A 5,859-nucleotide genomic window follows, 5' to 3' on the forward strand; every position below is an offset into this window, starting at 1 on the left:
ATATGTGTGTGCTCCATGCCTTTGGAGACTGTCTGCTGTAGTGCTCATAGCAAATGGAGAGCAGACTCGCGAGAGAGATGTGCTGGGCGGTGCAGGTGCACAAAGCAGTCCTACTGGGCACAGCGGGGAAGGACATCGAAAGAAAGTCAGACATTTAGCACTTTTTTTACAGCCAGTTTTCTGCAGACAAGTGAGCAGGTGGATACATGAACATTTCCAAGTCACTGAATATGTCATCATTTACATCAATCATTAAGAACTACAAACGGTATGATACTGTACCATAAATCTGTCAAGAGGCGGCAGTTCTCAAAAGAAAAAAATGGAGTGACCGTGCAAGAAGAAGACTGGTGAGGAAACCCACCAAGACACCGATGACAGCTAGACGTGTGTGGCTGTGATTGAAAACAAAAGCTGTGCAACTTTTGTTTCCAATCACAGCTTCATGGTGGAGTGAGGCATACAGCGCATCCAGAAAGTATTCACAGCGCTTCACTTTATCCACATTTTATATTAACAGCTTTATTCCAAAAACGAGGAAATTCATTTTCTCCTTCAAAATTTTGTTCACAATACCCCATAATGACAACATGAAAACTGGTTTTTGAAATTTTTGCAAATTTATATATATATATATATATATATATATATATATATATATATATATAAAAAACTAAGAAACCACGTGTACATAAGTATTCACACCCTTGGCTCAATAGTTTGTTGATGCACCTTTGGCAGCCATTACGGCCTCAAGTCTTCTTGAATATGATGCCAGAAGCTTGGTGCACCTATCTTTGGGCAGTTTGGTCCATTACTCTTTGCAGCACCTCTCAAGCCCCATCAGGTTGGATGGAGAGCGCCGGTGCACAGACATTTTTAGATCTCTCCAGAGATGTTCAATCAGATTCAGGTCTGGACTCTGGCTGGGCCACTCAAGGACATTCACAGAGTTGTCCTGAAGCCACTCCTTTGATATCTTGGCTGTGTGCTTAGGGTCATTGTCCTGCTGAAAGATGACCCATCATTCCAGTCTTATCCATTTTGCTTATGTGTCAAATCAGAGTGAAGTTTTTTAGATTTAGTATCCATGGTTCCCACCTAGCACCTGCTTGAAAGTGTTCATCTCTTGAAACTACTACTTGTAGGCCTATTAAAAGGTGTTGAAGTGTGTAATTAAAATGCCAAATGCACTGACTGTTGTGTTTAGGTTCGTAAGCTTGAAGAAGCAACGATGCTGTACTGGAACTATTAGACATTTATTTATGAGCAATTTCAAATAAACAACCGTCTGGTCTCTTGCCCTCCTTCTCTACTTCTGTGACTGACTGTGCACGAGTCAGAGCCTTTTATATGTGCCTAGCGCCCCTGCAGGAAACCTTAGTTATTGCAGTCATAGAGTGTTCCAGATACTACACTAACTAACTAGTCTAAATAAATAAAGAATTGTTAAAAAAAACAGATGTATTGCATTTTATTTTTGGTGTCTTGAGTCTGTTAGCAGGATTACGTCAAAACTACTGCACAGATTTTGATGAAATTTTCACCACCGATAGATATTAGGCCATGGAAAACTTCATTAAATTTTGGAGGTGATCTGGATCCGGATTCTGGATCAAGTTTCTCTTTATATAGGCTTTGAAGGATTACATTAAAACTACTTCACGGATTCTCACCAAATTTGGACCACAGATACTGTAGATATTAGGGCATGGAAGACTCCACTGGAGGTAATCTGAATCTGTCAGGTTCTGCCCCGTCCGGGGTTAGTGGCTGGGTTTGTCCCCTGTTTGTCAATGTTTCTTCATTGTTCTGTTTTCCATTTTTTTGTCCTTTAGTCACTTCAGTCTTAATTTGGTTCTGTTTATCTCTTTTCTTTGAATAATAAGATAAGAAAGCCTTTATTCATCCCTTAATGGGGAAATTTCAGTGTCACATCGCAGCATAGAACAGTAGGAGTAGACAGAAGGGCATCCAATAAAACAAACAAGCATCTCTTAAAAACAAGAACTAAAACAGCACTGAGTGCCGGGTAAAGCTAAGGCTACCATTGTTCAGTTCAATGCTGCACTGCCGGGATGATATACACTGTCAGGATGTGAGAGTGATCAGATAAAATGACTTCACCATGAAATGTAAGATAAGTTACTCTGATATTTACAATATGACAGGTTAAAATATAAGTTTTATATATGTGTGTGTGTGTGTGTGTGTGTGTGTGTGTGTGTGTGTGTGTGTGTGTGTGTGTGTGTGTGTGTGTGTGTGTGTGTGTGTGTGTGTGTAATGTAATATATGTGAAGTGACTTGAGTGCACCATAAGTTAAATTATTGCACCTAATAAATACAGCAGGTAATGACATGATTAATGACCTGGTTGCTATGGTTACCACAGTGCTAGCATTGTTCATTGTACAGTCTGACAGCAGCCAGGAGAAACGATCTGCGGAATCTCTCCCTCACACAGCAAAGGTGGATGAGTCTGTCACTGAAACTGCTCTCCAGAGCAGACAGAACGTCCAATGCCAAAATGTCCAGCAGGACTTTTGTCACTGTTTTTTTTTTTTCTTCTTCTATTCATCATACTTTAGTCATGTGTCTAGTTTCTGTCCAGCCACTGTTTTTCACCATTCTATAAGCATTAGTTTTATCACCTATTTGTTTTTCTTTTGTCATGTTGAATTATCTGTTTATTATTACTTTTGTCACATGTGAGTTCTGTTCTAGTTTATTTTCTTGTTGATCCCCTTCTCAGTTGTTCTTATTTATTAGATCTTGGGTTTTGTTCACCTTTGGTTTTGGTATTTTGTTTGGATCAGTGGCTTTAGGTTCATCTTTTAGTTGGGTCCTGTTCACTTTGCTTTTTGTCTTACTGCACTCTCTTGTCTGGTGTTCGGGGCTTGGTATGGGTGTGTCTACTCCCTTTTGTTTGCCACAAACCCCTTCCAGATTGTTCTTCCACAACTGTATCTTGTTCGCCTAATCACCACACCTGCCCTATTTAAGCCTTCTGAGTTCACCACTTTCCAGTTCGTTGTGATTTCTTGTCCACATTCTGGCCTTTGTCTTTGCTCTGTTTTGCCTTGTCGTGTTTGACCATGTTTCGTTTGGAACTGTGCTTGTCTTTTGACCATCCCTCTGCTTGACTCCTGCCTGTACCACCGCCTCACGGCCTGTGTACCGTACCCCTGCCTGTTTGTTTAGATAAAGCCTTTTACGCTTACCTCTGAGTTATGAATCTGCATATGTGTTCAACCATCTTCTGTGCCACGTCACTTCAGCCCGTGACAGAATCCGGATGCGGACTTCAGAAATCTCTGATTGCTCTTGTTTCCTTGTGTATTCTGACCCACTGCCTATGTCAGGGATTAACGGGTTTCCATGAGAGATATTTGCAGAAAGGACTTGTCCTCTGCTGCATTCTGAACTTTGTGACAGCAACAGCTGCGAATAAAATTTGCTCAAATTTTACATCTGTGGGGTTCTTTGCTCTGGGGGTCTCTGGTTGTGTTAATGCCAACTGGTTAAAGATATACCTATAGTTTAATATGAAAAATGTGACGTCATATCTTTCAATTAATCACATGACCTGCATCCTAGTGCAGCAGATAACTGAAACAATCCTGCAAATGGTGAGCACCAAAGTCGGCACAAAAAAAAAAAAAATGACTAGCCACTTGAATTTTCAATAGGCAGCCAGGTAGGGGTCAATAGAAGAATTACACAGGGGTCAAAATTAAAAATGCTCCAATCAAATTGAAACTACACCACATTATTTGTCTGATCGCAACAATTCCAAAAAGGTATAGTTTGGACTATCTATGACTGAATGAATGTTCAGGAGTTATGGGGTAAAAACAGAAAAAATTGTGACAAAGGTCAGTTTCAGTTTGTACAGTGGTGAAAGTTAAAGTTCCTCCAAAATTGGTAAAACGTGATGCAAATTATTGGTTGAGCTAATAGGATTAATAAATGGAATAGTTTTGACTGTGTTGAATGCTTGGTCTCCAAAGTGAAGGTCAAATAAGATCAATGTCCATTGGATTCTATGACATGTGACATATGTTTACCCTGTAACATGATAACTAAGCATGACATATGGTCCAACTGTTCCTTTTTAGAACCCTGTTAACTCAACTAATGTACAAAAACTAAAGAAACCCATTTTTAAAATGAAGAATTCTAAAACAAGCCATTTCAGGATTTTGCTCATCACAGATTTCTTGCAGGCAAACTCACAAGTTCATGTTTACCATGATAACCCAGTCAGTGGTAATGGGAAAGGTACATTCATTTTTGCACAATATGCCAATTTCCCCAAATCTAATTCCATAGTAAGTTGACTACCCACCACTTATACACTTCTTAATGGGTTCAAATGGACAACATGAATTATTGCTGTCATGGTTTTACAGAGACTGCTGAGAAACCTGGATGGCCTAAGCTTTCACAATGAAATAAACTGAAAACCATAATTTCAACTACACATGCATATGCTGAGAAGATAAAATAGTCCATGAGCCACTCATCAATTTTGACCAAATCGGTACCACTTAAGGGGAATAAACAACACTTAGAATCCAGCCTCAGTGTATCATGGCCTACACAAAAATGTATGATAGCAATCTCAGGGTGGTAGCTGTAGCCAGGTAGGGGTCAATGAAAAATTACACAGAGGTCAAACTTTAAAAATGCTCCAATCATGTTGAAAATTATATCATATTATTTGTATGATCATAACGATTCCAAAAAGGTATAGTTTGGACTATCTATGATGGAATGTTCTGGAGTTATGGGGTAAAAACAGCAAAAATGGTGACAAAGGTCAGTTTCAGTTTGTACAGGGGTCAAGTTAAAGTTGCTGAAATTCAGTAAAAAAAATTATGCAAATTATTGTTTGGGTTAATAGGGTTCTAATATGGAAGAGTTTGCACCATCTGTCATGCTTAGTTATCATGTTACAGGGTAACATATGTCACATGTCATAGAATCCAATAGATGTTGACCTTGTTTGACCTTTACCTTGGAGACCAAACATTCAACACAGTTAAAACTATTCCATTTATTAATCCTTTTATTTCAACCAAATTGAACTGAAATTGGAGCAACTTTAACTTTTGATCCCTGTACAAACTGAAACTGACCTTTGTCACAAGTTTTGCTCTTTTACCCCATAACTCCAAAACATTCCATCACAGATAGTCCAAACTATACCTTTTTAGAATCATGACCAGACAAGTAATGTGATATAGTTTGCAACATGATTGGAGCATTTTTTTTAAAGTTTGACCTCTAATTCTTTACAGACAGCTACCACCCTGAGATTGCTATCATACATTTTTGTGTAGGCCATGATACACTGAGGCTGGATTCTAAGTGTTTATTCCCCTTAAGTGGTACTGAAAACCTGCTTGGCCCATAGACTAAAAGCAGCACCTGCTTCTAATTTTTCATTATGTATGTAACGTAAAGCCCACTCAGGTATACTGTATATTGAATAAGCAAAGCATACTTGCTTTTTGCTGATGTGGCGCATTAAACTAAGATCAATTCATTCTCATTGTATGCCCTCATTCATCTATTCATTTGCTCACTGCAATTTACAGAGTACATGCCGAGGCATTTGGCAAAACCAAAAAAAAAACTGACTGAAAAATAACACCACAAAAATGTCCCTTCTACTATACTGAGATAGTGACATTGTTCATTTGCCAGCAAATTTTTAGATGGTGCATCAGAACATTCAACATGTGCCATCAAACTGAAACAGCTGCAGTAAATCAGTGTGCAGCACAAACGGGTATCACCATAAAGTGCATAATGCCTCACAAGCTGCGTTTTAAAAAGCACAAGTTTGTTTAA

The sequence above is a fragment of the Thalassophryne amazonica genome, chromosome 17 (assembly GCF_902500255.1).
Source record: "Thalassophryne amazonica chromosome 17, fThaAma1.1, whole genome shotgun sequence".
Taxonomy (NCBI): Eukaryota; Metazoa; Chordata; class Actinopteri; order Batrachoidiformes; family Batrachoididae; genus Thalassophryne; species Thalassophryne amazonica.